Raw genomic sequence first — 15,799 nt, forward strand, 5'->3', positions numbered from 1 at the left:
AGATTCATAGATGACATCTTTGCTATCTGGATTGAAGGTTAGGACACCCTATCCATGTTCCTCCAGAACCTCAACAACTTCCCACCCATTTGCTTCACCTGGTCCTACTCAACACAACAAGCCACCTTCCTAGATGTTCACCTCCACCTCAAAGGTGGCTACATCAGCACATCTGTCCATATCAAACGTACTAACCACCAACAATACCTCCACTTCGACAGCTGCCACCCGTTCCATACCAATAAGTCTCTTCCATACAGCCTAGCCACCCATGGTCGTCGCATCTGCAGTGACGAGCGATGGCTCTCGAAATATACCAAGGGTCTCATTGAAGCTTTCACTGACTGTAATTATCCTTCCAACCTTGTACAAAAACAAATCTCCCATGCCATATCTTTCCAGTCTCCCACTACCTCTCAAAGTCCCACCATCCGGCCGCAGAGAAGCATTCCCCTCTTAACTCAGTACCACCCAGGACTGAAGCAACTGAATTACATACTCCACCAGGGTTTCGATTACCTTTCGTCATGCCCTGAAATGAGAAATGTTCTGGCCACTATCCTTCCCACCATTCCCACAGTGGTATTCTGCCATCCACCAAACCTACACATATACTCATCCATGCTTACACAACCCCAGCTCCCAATCCCTTACCTCACGGCTCATACTCCTGTAACAGACCTAGATGCAAGACTCGTCCCATACATCCTACCATCACCAACTACTCCAGTCCAGTCACTAACATCACCTATCTCATGAAAAGCAGGGCTACCTGTGAAACCAGTCATGTGGTCTACAAGCTAAGCTGTAACCACTGTGCTGCATTCTATGCAGGCATGACAACCGACAAGCTTTGTGTCCACATGAATGGCCACCACCAAACTGTGGCCAAGAAACAAATGGACCACCCTGTTGCTGAAAACGCTGCCAAAAATGGTATCTCTCATTTCAGTGAGTGCTCCACAGTCTGTGCTATATGGATCCTTCCCACCAACACCAGCTTTTCTGAATTGTGCATGTGGGAACTTTCCCTGCAGTAATCCTATGTTTCCATAAGCCTCCTGGCCTTAACCTTCCTAAGTCACTGTCCTCACCCATCGAGCTCCTTCCCTGTTCCCATTCCAGCACTACACAGCGGTCCTTTTCTGCTTCTCCCTCCCTATCCCCACCTCTCCCCTGCCCTCCGTCTAACCTGCAGCACTTCACTGTCTATCATCCCCACCATACTATCCCTCCCTCTCCCCACTCCAGCCTTCTCCTTATCTCCACCCACTCGTCACTCGCATCAAGCACTGGTGCTGCTGCTCGCAGTGTGGTTTTGGTTGCCTGAGACTGCAGTTGTGCGTGTGAGTTGCGTTTGCGTGTGTGTGTGTGTGTGTGTGTGTGTGTGTGTATGTGCATATATGTGTGTATTGTTGATGAAGGCCTTAATGGCCGAAAGCTATGATTGTGAGAGTCTTTTTGTTGTGTCTGTCTGCGACTCAGCATCTCCGCTGTATGGTGAGTAGCAACTTTCCTTCTCATAATATAGTTACATTCCATCTTGGATTTTTCATTGTTTGATTACTAATGTTAACTTTTCACCTAGAACATTTGTTTTTTTCGTACGGTATGTCGTTTTCGAGATACTGTGTTCTCAAGTTAAAAAAAGAACATCCTGTACAGGGTGATTCAAAAACACATTTCAATGGCTTATTACAGACAAACTATAAAAGATAGAAACACATTATGCAAGCCACAGGACAGGGGAAGGATCAAAGTTTTGACACAGTTATGCTGTTGTTTATAGCGACTTGGTGACTACATCACAAGAGATACCATTTTACGTGTTGGAATCTGCGCCAAGTCAATCTACACTCCTGGAAATGGAAAAAAGAACACATTGACACCGGTGTGTCAGACCCACCATACTTGCTCCGGACACTGCGAGAGGGCTGTACAAGCAATGATCACACGCACGGCACAGCGGACACACCAGGAACCGCGGTGTTGGCCGTCGAATGGCGCTAGCTGCGCAGCATTTGTGCACCGCCGCCGTCAGTGTCAGCCAGTTTGCCGTGGCATACGGAGCTCCATCGCAGTCTTTAACACTGGTAGCATGCCGCGACAGCGTGGACGTGAACCGTATGTGCAGTTGACGGACTTTGAGCGAGGGCGTATAGTGGGCATGCGGGAGGCCGGGTGGACGTACCGCCGAATTGCTCAACACGTGGGGCGTGAGGTCTCCATAGTACATCGATGTTGTCGCCAGTGGTCGGCGGAAGGTGCACGTGCCCGTCGACCTGGGACCGGACCGCAGCGACGCACGGATGCACGCCAAGACCGTAGGATCCTACGCAGTGCCGTAGGGGACCGCACCGCCACTTCCCAGCAAATTAGGGACACTGTTGCTCCTGGGGTATCGGCGAGGACCATTCGCAACCGTCTCCATGAAGCTGGGCTACGGTCCCGCACACCGTTAGGCCGTCTTCCGCTCACGCCCCAACATCGTGCAGCCCGCCTCCAGTGGTGTCGCGACAGGCGTGAATGGAGGGACGAATGGAGACGTGTCGTCTTCAGCGATGAGAGTCGCTTCTGCCTTGGTGCCAATGATGGTCGTATGCGTGTTTGGCGCCGTGCAGGTGAGCGCCACAATCAGAACTGCATACGACCAAGGCACACAGGGCCAACACCCGGCATCATGGTGTGGGGAGCGATCTCCTACACTGGCCGTACACCACTGGTGATCGTCGAGGGGACACTGAATAGTGCACGGTACATCCAAACCGTCATCGAACCCATCGTTCTACCATTCCTAGACCGGCAAGGGAACTTGCTGTTCCAACAGGACAATGCACGTCCGCATGTATCCCGTGCCACCCAACGTGCTCTAGAAGGTGTAAGTCAACTACCCTGGCCAGCAAGATCTCCGGATCTGTCCCCCATTGAGCATGTTTGGGACTGGATGAAGCGTCGTCTCACGCGGTCTGCACGTCCAGCACGAACGCTGGTCCAACTGAGGCGCCAGGTGGAAATGGCATGGCAAGCCGTTCCACAGGACTACATCCAGCATCTCTACGATCGTCTCCATGGGAGAATAGCAGCCTGCATTGCTGCGAAAGGTGGATATACACTGTACTAGTGCCGACCTTGTGCATGCTCTGTTGCCTGTGTCTGTGTGCCTGTGGTTCTGTCAGTGTGATCATGTGATGTATCTGACCCCAGGAATGTGTCAATAAAGTTTCCCCTTCCTGGGACAATGAATTCACGGTGTTCTTATTTCAATTTCCAGGAGTGTATGTTTGTCATGCACTCCGCCATCGATTCAGCGAGAAGCCGCCTCAGGACAAGCAGAAAATTCTTAAAAATTGGCTGCATATGTAACGGGAAGAGCACTGGCCGGTCATATGGAGCCCTCGGAAAGCCACAAGAAGCCCACGAACTTCAACTTTCATAGAAAACGGTGTGGCATATACTGAAACGACGCCTCCACACGCAGCCTTACAAGTTACAGTTCTGCAGCAACTTCGTCCCGTGACCATAATAGTAGGTACAAATCTAGCATTTCATTTCTCCAGGATGTTACAGAGGACACTTTTTTTCCCGACGACTCATGTTTTTGGATGAATCGACGTTTCGTCCAACGGGTAAAGTAAACCGCCATAATGTAAGCTTTTGTGGTTACAAAATCCTGGCGTCGTCATCGAACATGAAAGAGACTCCCCGAAACCGAATTTGTTTTGTGCCCTTTCCGTTCACAAATTTTATGGATCTTCCATTTTCGTGGACGGAACTGCGACAGAAGTATCATACCTCGACATGCGGCAAAATTGGTTGTTTCCTCAACTTCATGAAGCTTCCAATTATGCAATTTTTTTCTGCGGGGGTGCGTAAAAGACAGAGTCTTTGTCCCATCTATGGTAGCTGCTCTTGAAGTTCTGAGAAATCGAATTGTTGAATCTGTCCACACCACTGCATCAATGCGCACAGTTCGACTGTTACCATCAGAGGATCACTTGAAAGATGGAAAGACGCACTTTGGTCTTCAGTGATGAAAGTAGATTCTGCCTGCATGATGATCGTTTGCTTGTACGTCATAGAGCCATTGAGCACTATCTCGTAGAGTGCGTTTGTTAAATGTACACTGGCCCCACTGCAGGCCTTATGGTGTGGGGAGCGATAACTACAACTGTTGTTCACGTATAATATTTCTGGAGGGGACGTTGACTAATGCTCGGTATATGCAGAATGTTGTTAGACCCATTCTTTTGCCGTTCTTACAACAGGACAATGCTCGCCCAAACACTGCCCGTCAAACTCAATATGCTCTGCAAGACATGCAGCAAATTCTGTGGCCAGCACGATCTCCAAACTTGCACGTGTGGAATGTGATGGAACGAGAAGTGACCCATGTGACTCGTTCATCAACAACTCTTAATGGAACCACGTGAACAGGCCAAGCAGGCGTGTAATAACGTTTCCCAGGACAGTATTTACCATTTGTGCTATCGACTGGATGCCAGAGGCAGCGCCTGCATATACGCCCATGGAGACTACACCACGTACTAAAATGGGTGTTTCAGCACGGTCGATGTCTGGTACCTCAGAGCCGTTTGTGCTATTGACCTGTAAATGTAACCATTTTATCTACTCCATATGCGCTGGTGCAACAATAAATTTTGAATGAATTTGAAATCTCTAAAAGGATGCACTTTTTTTCGGCAGTGTTTTTTTTCTGTGTGTCAAAGAACCATAAAGCACCCCGTCTTCAGGCCACGAGTGGCCTACCGGGACCATCCGACCGCCGTGTCATCCTCAGTGGAGGATGCGGATAGGAGGGGCGTGTGGTCAGCACACCATTCTCCCGGTCGTTATGATGGTATTCTTGACCGAAGCGGCTACTATTCGGTCGAGTAGCTCCTCAATTGGCATCAAGAGGATGAATGCACCAATTACAAATTTCTGATGCGCGCAGATTTCAGTAGGCACAGTTTTCAAGTATCGGCCTATAGCCGGCTCCTATACCCAGTCCACGACATGGTTGAAGAGTGCGACACCACATCGACGAGCTAACGGGCGAGTCTGATGCTGAGAAGACCGGCTCTACGCGGAGCTTCTTTCAGGAAGCTTGCGGATGTCCCGAGAGGAGTCGTGCAGTTCCTGCGGCGGTTCGCAGCGCCCAGTGCGGCTTCCGTCGCCCTCGGTGCCTTTCCGGTGTCTTGGGCGCTTTTTGCGGCTGCGGCTGCGGCTGCTAATGGAAGGACGAGCGGCTGAGCCGAGCCAACAGCCCCCCTCCCCCTCCCTGCCCTGCTGCCGCCCTCGCCTTCCGCTCCTTCTGCCCGGCATTGCATCGGCGCTTTGTTTACGCAAGGCCGCCGTCCTGCGGTCACTCATCGCGCCTAGCTGGCGCGCAGGCGGCCGGCCGGGACCCGGCGCCGCCGCCATTGACAAGTGGAAGGCCCGCACCATTAATTCCGGCGGCCGGCCCTCGGGGGCCAATGTTTTTGACGCTAATGCCTGAACTTGGAATCGGCCGGCTGAATTAATCGCGGTCTGGCCCCGCGCTCGGACAGCAGCCAGTTGGCTCGCGGTGCTGTGCCCACCCCACTGCAGCAGCCGTGTACAGTAGTGCGAGGGTAGGGGGGGGGGAGAGGGATGGGAGAGGACAGGAAGGGAGTCCAGCATGCGCACGGACCCTCCTGTTTATGTGTCGCTCCTCTCGGCTGCACTCGACTTCCTACGCGGGCCATCACCATCTCTACAGTCCGATGCGACTTCACACAATCGCGGCCCACGAGATATACGGGCCATGCAATGAACTTGTGACATCACACTAGTCACCTTGTCCGCCACACTTTACGAACGTTCGGCTATGTGCAGAGCCCACGGGTAATCAATATCGGATTGAAAAGGTAGCCAATATACGAGGGTCACTCCAAAAGAAATGCACACTATTTTTGTAAAAAAACAGTTTTCATTCTGCATGGCCGGCCGGGGTGGCCGAGCGGTTCTAGGCACTTCGGTATGGCACGGTATGGAACGGTCGCAGGTTCCAATCCTGCCTCGGGCATGGATGTGTGTGCTGTCCTTAGGTTAGTTAGGTTTAAACAGTTCTAAGTTCTAGGGGACTGATGACCTCAGAAGTTAAGTCGCATAGTGCTCAGAGCCATTTGAACCATTTGAGCCATTCTGCATGTGTGAAAGTTTTACAGTGTGTAGATACACCCTTCCCGCTTGTTTTCAAACTTAGTCTAACCGGTTCCCGTGAGTGGCGACGTCACAGCATGTCTTCAAGATGGCTGCTACACTTGACGTTCGACAGAAGCAACGTGCTGTGTAAACGAGACAGTGGGAAACATCCACAAGAGGTTGAAAACGGTGTATGGAGGTACTGCTGTCGATTCCAGTACAGTTAGCAGGTTACGTGATGAAAGCGGCCACAGCAATATTGAGGATTGTCCTCGCAGTGGCAGGCCTCGTACTGCGTACCCCAGACAATGTGTAAAGAGTTAACGAATTGGTGAATGCTGACAGACGCATCACAGTGAACGAATTGTCACGCTACGTTGGGATAGGCGAAGGAAGTGTTTGCAGAATACTGAAAGTGTTGGTGTTAAAAAACGTTTGTGCTAGGTGGGTTCCCAGGATGTTGACAGTGGCTCGCAAAGAAACAAGAAAAACGGTATGCAGCGAACTTTTGGAACAGTACGATAATGGTGGAGATGAATTTCTTGGAAGAATTGTGACAGGCGATGAAACATGGCTCCATCGTTTTTCACCAGAGACGAGAGGGAATCAATGGAGTGGCATCATGCAAATTCATCTAAGAAAAAAAAAAAATTCAAAACCACACCTTCTGCTGGAAAAGTTATGGCTACGGTGTTTTTCGATTCTGAAGGACTCTTGCTTGATGATATCATGCCAAGTGGAACCACCACAAATTCTGATGCATATGTGATGACAATGAAGAAACTTCAAGCTCGACTGAGTCGTGTTAGACCACATTGGCAAAAGCAGGATGTTTTGCTGTTGCACGACAGTGCACGGCCACATGTGAATCAAAAAACAATGGAAGCGATCACAATACTCGGATGGACAACACTGAAACACCCGCCTGACAGTCCAGACCTGGCTCCATGTGACTATTGTGGTGTCACCGCCAGACACCACACTTGCTAGGTGGTAGCCTTTAAATCGGCCGCGGTCCGCTAGTATACGACGGACCCGCGTGTCGCCACTGTCAGTGATTGCAGACCGAGCGCCACCACACGGCAGGTCTAGAGAGACTTCCTAGCACTCGCCCCAGTTGTACAGCCGACTTTGCTAGAGATGGTTCACTGACAACTTACGCTCTCATTTGCCGAGACGATAGTTAGCATAGCCTTCAGCTACGTCATTTGCTACGACCTAGCAAGGCGCCATTATCATTTGCTATTTATCTTGTGATGCATGTACCGTCAGACCGATGTTCACCAATTATGAATTAAAGTTAAATATTCCATCAGCTACGTACTTTATTTACTACTATAAATTCCCTTAATGTTCCAGACCCCACGCCAGGCTGCGTGAGCTTAACGCGTGCCTTTCGGTTACCAATCATAGTGGCTTGGTTGTCTTGCCAAGTCACAACAACTATCATCTCTTTGGGAAACTGAAAGACTCTCTTCGTGGAACAAGGTTTGAAGATGATGACTTCCTTGTGCATGCTGCCAAACAGTGGCTCCAACAAGTTGGTCCAGAATTTTACCGTGCGGGTATACAGGCGCTGGTTCTAAGATGGCGTAAGGCAATTGAGAGGGGTGGAAATTATGTGGAGAAATGAAATATTCTTCCTAAAGGACGTATCTACACACTGTAAAACTTCCCAACATGTAGAAAAAAAGATGGATTAAAAAAAAGTGTGTATTTCTTTTTAAGTGACCCTCGTACACCGAAGAGCTAAAGAAACTGGCACACCTGCCCAATATCGCCTAGGGCCCATCGCCAGCATGAAGAAGTGCTGCAACATGACGTGGCATAGATTCGACTTCTGTCTGAAGTAGTGCTGGATGGAATCCTGCAGGGCTGTCCACAAATCCGTACGAATGCTAGGGGGTGGAGATCTCTTCTGAACAGCACGTTGCAAGGCGTCCGAGATATGCTCAATAATGTTCATGTCTGGTGAGTTTGGTGGCCAGAGGAAGTGTTTAAACTCAGAAGACTGTTCCTGCAGCAATCTGGACGCGTGGGGTATCGCACTGTCCCGCTGAAATTGCCCAAGTCCGTCGGAATGCAAAATGGACATGAATGGATGCAGGTGATCACACATGATTCTTACGTACATGTCACCTGACAGAGTCGTATCAGGGCTCCCATATCACTCCAACTGCACACGCCCCACACCGTTATAGAGCCTCCACCAGCTTGAACAGTTACCTGCTGACATGCTGGGTCCATAGATTCATGAGGTTATCTCCACGGCCGTATGCATCCATCCGTTCGATACAATTTGAAACGAGACTCGTCCGACCAGTCAACGTGTTTCCTGTCATCAATAATCCGACGTCGGTGTTGACAGGCCCAGGCGAGGAGTACAGCTTTGTGTCGTGCAGTCAGCAAGGGTACACGAGTGGGCCTTTGGCTCTGAAAACCCATATGGATCATGGTTCGCTGAATGGATAGACACACTGACACTTGTTGATGGCCCAGCATTGAAATCTGCGAAGGCTTGCACTTCTGTCACATTGAACGATTCTCGTCAGTCGTCGTTGGCCCGTTTTTGCAGGATATTTTTCCGGCGTCAGCGGTGTCGGAGATTTGGTGTTTTACCGGATTCCTGATATTCACAGTACACTCGTGAAATGGTCGTACGGGAAAGTCCCCACTTGATCGCTACCTCGGAGATGCTGTGTCCCATCGCTTGTACGCCGACTATAACCCCAAGTTCAGATTCCCTTAAATCTTGATAACCTGCTATTGTAGCAGCAGTAACCGATCTAACAAGTGCGCCACTTGTCTTTTATGGGCGTTGCCGACCGCAGCGCCGTATTCTGCGTGTTTACATATCTCTGTATTTGAACAAGCATGTCTGTAACAGTTTCTTTGGCGCCCCCGTATAGGTCTTAACTTTGTCGTGTGCTGTTGAGAGCTTACTTGCATTGAAAAGCACAATCAAGATTTATTAAAGTCGTCTTAAATAGTTTTTGTCTAACCGTTGGAAACTGACTTGTACTTGAATGCTGATAGTTGTTACCATACAGCTCAACGCGAAGGGGTACTTCGTATCCTGGTTCATAGGGCCCACGTCATCTCGGACCCTGAGAGTTTGTCAGCTGAATTAGCCCATCTCGCAGTGATCTTCAGTCACAATGGTTATAGTGAGAGACAGATCAGACGTGCGTTGCGCTGTCGACTAACTGTGCACTGGGTGAGTGATGACAGTACCGAGGTGGCACCAAAGTGCACAGACTTTCTGCGTTACGCAGGGAGCATTTCGAACAGGATTGGCGTTATTTTAGGGAAATATGATGTGTAGTGTATTTTTCGACCACCGTTTGAGATCAAGGTCGTTTTAGGTTCTGTAAAGGGTGATCTTGATTTGTTCAAGATGGGTATCTTGCAGTTGTGACATGCCATACATTGGTCAGACTATCAGGAGTGTGGAGGACCGTTGTACTGAGTGTAAGCAGCAAACAAGCTTACAGCGGGCGAGAAAATGCGCCATTGCAGAATAGTGTCTTGGCACCGGTCATGCTATGGAATATAACAATATGGAGATTCTGGCATGCACTTCAAGCTATAGGAATAGTGTTATTAAGGAAGCTGTTGAAATTAGACTGGAAAGTAACGTTAAAAATAGAGATAGTGGTTTTTGTTTAAGTTCTGCATGGAATCCTGCTCTCTCATTTGTCAAAATACAGAGGGACAGTGTTTATGCTAGCCCACCCGTTGAATATTAATTTCACTATCGATAACTAATGGCGTTGGTCATCTTTGGTTTCTGGTGGCGTTAGTGTTTACAGCGTGTGTGTGTGTGTGTGTGTGTGTGCGTATCTTTGGGGATTCTCTGTGAAAACCGAGGCACTAAGTTCGCTTGCACAGCGCTTACTTGCTGCAGTTTGCCTTGAAAATGGCAGGGTGTACTCTTTTCGAAATATCGGCGGCTGTCGACGATGTCAACCGGCTGCGTCCCCGTTAAGTTATTTGAACGTCGTCTATAGTTACTCGCTCCCCACTGGAGACGGCTGCTGGCAATCGTAAGACCTGCAGCGTCACATGCTGTGACGTACGCGGCACGACCTGTCATTCTAGCGGGGCGCGCGTGAAAGTGGGTCCTGCGTTGAGTGCCGATAAGGCTTACCAGTGGAGCACCTGACTACATACAGCTCCTCTTTGTAGTAGGACTTAGCGACATAGTATTCCAGCATTACGAAATACCTGGAAGGAAAACACTCTATTGACTCATAGCTGGGGCCTGGATTTAATGACTTAAAAAACACCAAAACATATAAGTATTTATGACCTACACAGTTGAGTCACGTTACTGCAACCACAGGCTGCGTTCGACAGTTTGACCCCTCATCTCCTGAACGAGTGGTCTTTTCAGAAGAATCACGTTTTACGCTCCATTGGATAGATGGCCGTTGGCGTGTACGGCGCTGCAACAATCGCCGGAATGTTCCAGTCTGGAGGAGGGAATGTTATGGTATGGGAAATGCCTTTGTGGCATCTCGTTGTTCTGGAAAGCACAGTCGATCAAGACAAGTACGCATCCATCGTTGAGAACCATGTCCACCCCTACATGCAGTTGCGTGTTGTTGGAAGAGCACCAGGACGAGTTTACCGTCCTCAACTGGCCCCTAAACTCCCCGAATTTAAACCTCATAGAAAATCTGTGGGATCTTATAGATGGAGCTGTTCGCGGCATGGATCTTCAACCGAGAAACCTAACTGGCCACGGTGCTCGAGTCGGCATATCTTCGCATCCCTGTCGGTACCTTCCAGAATCTCACTGACTCTTTTTCCAGCACTGCTCGCAGCGGATCGCGCCGCAGAAGCTGATTATTCAGTCTTTTGACAGATGGTCACAGTAATGTGACTGGACCGTATAAAACTGACATAAGTGTGACCTTAAAAATGAGATGACGTCTTATCAGTTTATTTAAAAACATTTTTTGACTTTTTTCTTTACTCTGTAATACAAAATTCTTTTATGAATAAATTGTGAGTATATTATATACTTTTTGCAGTGTTTGAAACGAACTATCACTTAATATTGAAATGCCTGCAGGTATCTCCCTTTTATTTAAAAAAAAGAAAGAGCACAAATTATACAGAAAACAATAACGCCAGTCCAAATAATAAAACCATGTTTTTGCTACTACACACCACATTTTTAAAGTATTCCAAATTCGTTAACACGTCCTGTCAATCCCTGGTTTCTGCAGAGCTGCACTGGATCACAGGGTGCATTTTCAGGTTTTTCATTTTCAGAGATCTACGGTTGTCGCTGAGGATAGTTTTGCACCTTTGAAAGTTTCTTTCTACTTCACACGAGATCACAGGAGCAAATTTGAAGGCGGCGAGGTTACTGCAGGTCAGCTTTGGGTCACTGTCTTCAAATGTTGTGGCGTTCCCAGAAAGACTGTCACTAATATTGCACATTATAGAATGTCCAGTATTCCGCTGGAGAGCACTCTTTAATTCCTTTTTCTCTTTATCATCCGCACTCACCAGCTTGACTCACCTCTCTCTGCACACGTTGCAAACTCCCCTGGATGACACACAGTTCAGTCCATGTATGCCAAGTTTCTAGACACGGTATCTGTAAAGAGCTCTTTCATAGTTGTGTCACCACTTGATTCATCGCTATCAAGCTTACCAAAGATAGTCTTTATCTTGGTGTAGTTGGCTCAGTGATAATCAGCAAAATTAAGTCAAGAACCCCATCGGGGAGGGGGGAGGGGTGGCAGTTGAAGGTGCTTGTTCCTCTGGTTTCTACGTTTCTACACCTGCAGCGGAGCTTTCACATAGATTTTCTTGCCACAGGGAATTAATTTTTCCGCATGAGGGTCATTTGATAGCACCTCTTCTGCAACTCTGTGTAAAGCATGTGCAAGGCAACCGATGTACACCATACTGGGTAGAAAAAATGAAGCCCTTTGGCTGCTTTAGGCATGTTTGAAGTGAGGTGTCACCGCCAGACACCACACTTGCTAGGTGGTAGCCTTTTAATCGGCCGCGGTCAACTAGTATACGACGGACCCGCGTGTCGCCACTGTCAGTGATTGCAGACCGAGCGCCGCCACACGGCAGGTCTAGAGAGACTTCCTAGCACTCGCCCCAGTTGTACAGCCGACTTTGCTAGAGATGGTTCACTGACAAATTACGCTCTCATTTGCCGAGACGATAGTTAGCATAGCCTCCAGCTACGTCATTTGCTACGACCTAGCAAGGCGCCATTATCATTTGCTATTTATCTTGTGATGCTGTACCGTCAGACCGATGTTCACCAATTATGGATTAAAGTTAAGTATTCCAGCAGCAACGTACATTATTGGCTATATTAATTACCTTTAACTGTTCCAGACCTCACGCCAGCCTGCGTGAGCTTAACGCGTGCTTTTCGGCTACCAATCATAGTGGCTTGGCTGTCTTGCCAAGTCACAACATGAAGCACCATCTGTTATTAGCAGCAAAACTCGTTTTATCTGTTTACGCCATCCGGCCACAGCAGCTCCATAGAGTTGTCAAACAAAATGGCAACTATCACGTTGTTACTCTCTCGAGAGTTTCGCACGTTAGGAGGAACGTTTCTTCATTCCCATCAACTTTTAGAACACCACCACCAACAACATTTGCAACTTAAGGCCCACCTACGGCGGTCGTTTTATCTATGGACAACCAGACCTTCTTCTTTTTCATTTCATTTCTTTCTTTCTTTTTAACTTATTTTTAGTGCAGTTGCATGTGTAGAAATATAATGTAGTGTGTTCATTAACGTTAGCACTAATCATGTGTACATATCCTGAAAATGGCTCGTTCGGTATCATTTCAATAAAAGGATCGTTCAAATGATCTGTGGAACATAAGTGCTGAATACTATAGACAAGGGATTTCAGATCGATTCCGTATTCCTGATATTTCCGGAAGGCTTTTGACACTGTACCACACAAGCGGCTCGTGGTAAAATTGCGTGCTTATGGAATATCGTCTCAGTTATGCGACTGGATTTGTGATTTCCTGTCAGGGAGGTCACAGTTCGTAGCAAGTGACGGAAAGTCATCGAGTAAAACAGAAGTGATTTCAGGCGTTCCCCAAGGTAGTGTTATAGGCCCTTTGCTGTTCATTATCTATATAAATGATTTGGGAGACAATCTGAGTAGCCGACTTCGGCTGTTTGCAGGTGACGCTGCCGTTTATCGTCTAATAAAGTCATCAGAAGATCAAAACAAACGGCAAAACGATTTAGAAAAAATATCTGTATGGTGCGAAAAGTGTCAGTTGAACCTAAATAACGAAAAGTGTGAGGTCATCCACATGAGTACTAAAAGGAACTCGTTAAACTTCGGTTACACGATAAATCAGTCTAATCTAAAAGCCGTAAATTCAGCTAAATACTTAGGTATTACAATTACGAACAACTTAAATTGGAAAGAACACATAGAAAATGTTGTGGGAAAGGCTAACCAGAGGCTGCGTTTTATTGGTAGGACACTTAGAAAACGTAACAGACCTAATAAGGAGACTGCCTGCACTACGCTTGTCCGTCCTCTTTTAGAATACTGCTGCGCGGTGTGGGATCCTTACCAGGTGGGACTGACGGAGTACATCGAAAAAGTTCAAAGAAAGGTAGCACGTTTTGTATTATCGCGAAATATGGCAGAGAGTGTCACAGAAATGATACGGGATTTGGGCTGGAAATCATTAAAAGAAAGGCGTTTTTCGTTGCGACGGAATCTCCTCACGAAAAGCCAATCCCCACCTTTCTCCTCCGAATGCGAAAATATTTTGTTGACACAGATCTACATAGGGCGAAACGATCACTACGATAAAATAAGGGAAATCAGAGCTCGTACGGAAAGGTATAGGTGTTCATTCTATCCGCGCGCTATACGAGACTGGAATAATAGTGAATTGTGAAGGTGGTTCGATGAACCCTCTGCCATGCACTTAAATGTGATTTGCAGAGTATCCATGTAGATGTAGTTGTAGATGAACATGTAACTAACTATTCGCATTTTGTTAAGCACCTCCTTGCAGCACACAGATAAATAGTTCTTTCTCAGTATTGATTCATTTGGAACTGGATGTGTTGCGTAGTTCTCCAAGAAGTTTCTGAAACGTGGATTCCTTATCTTCTCCAGTGGGATGTTGCAAGGCACCGTCATCTCACACAAGTCCTTGTAGAACCATCGCACGTGCAACAACGTCTACGTCAGCTAACCTACTGGTGTGCTACTACGCTCGTCTACTGTAATTCTGACGTATAAAGCTTGGTATAACTGCTGCGTTTATTTGCGACAATGTCACCTGAATCGTTGCCTTGTCGGCAACATTTTCATGTTTTTATTCTTGGGCTCTTAAAGACACGACAGCCGGCCGCTGTGGCCGAGCGGTTCTAGACGCTTCAGTCTGGAACCGCGCGACCGCTACGGTCGCAGATTCGAATCCTGCCTCGGGCATGGATGTGTGTGATGTCCTTAGGTTAGTTGGGTTTATGTAGTTATAAGTTCTAGGGGACTGATGATCTCAGATGTTGATTCCCATAGTGCTCAGAGCCATTTGAACCATTCGAAAGACACGACAAATGCATGTTTAGATAAAATTGGCCGAAATATGATCTATTATGGCAAAAGAGGCCGCAAGGATAACTATTACTAAAGAGGTGCAAATATGACTTTACATGCACAACAAAAATATATTTTTCTACATTACGATACCTGGACTCGTGCATAAATTGTGGTAAAAATCACCCTATATTTCAGCAAGAAGATATGACTAGTCATTAAAATCTGCGACCTATTCATAATTAGTTCGGATCATTACTGTGAAACACAGAAATGCACGCCGAGTGATGGGTGTTATCGACAGGAGATCTCAAGTTGATTCCATGTTCCTATGTTTCAAGTAGGTTTCTGACACCGTTCCTTATAAGTGACTCCTAATCAAATTGCGTACCTATGCAGTTTCGTTGCACGTCTGCTGTTGGGCTCGTGATGTCCTGTCAGAAAAGTCACAGTCTGTCGTAATGATGGGAAGTCATCTAGTGAAACGAAACTGATATCTGGGGTTCCGCAAGGAAGTGTTATAGGTTCTCTGCCTTTTTTAATCTATCTAAACTGTTGTGGCGTAGCAAGACAGCCACACCACTCGGAGGTAGCCGAAAGGCACGCTAACTAATGCAGACGGGCGTGAAGTCTGAAACAGGATAACTATTGAATGGTAGCAAGAAAAGTACGTAGTTGCTTTATACTTAACTTTTATTCTCTGATGAATACAGCGTTCTTCTTGAGACATTTATACTATAACTCTCAAAGTAGGTAAGGCTAATGGCGCCTTGCTAGGTCGTAGTCATGTGCTTAGCTGAAGGCTATTCTAACTGTCTCTCGGCAAATGAGAGGAAGGCCTCGTACGTCTAGTCGCTAGCAATGTCGTCCGTACAACTGGGCGAGTGCTAGTCCGTCTTTCTAGACCTGCCATGTGGTGGCGCTAGGTCTGCAAGTACTGATGGCGGCGACACGCGGGTCCGACATGTACTAATGGACCGCGGCCGATTTAAGCTACCACCTAGCAAGTGTGGTGTCTGGCGGTGACACCACATAAACGATCTAGCTGACAG

The sequence above is a fragment of the Schistocerca cancellata genome, chromosome 5 (genome assembly GCF_023864275.1).
Source record: "Schistocerca cancellata isolate TAMUIC-IGC-003103 chromosome 5, iqSchCanc2.1, whole genome shotgun sequence".
NCBI lineage: Eukaryota > Metazoa > Arthropoda > Insecta > Orthoptera > Acrididae > Schistocerca > Schistocerca cancellata.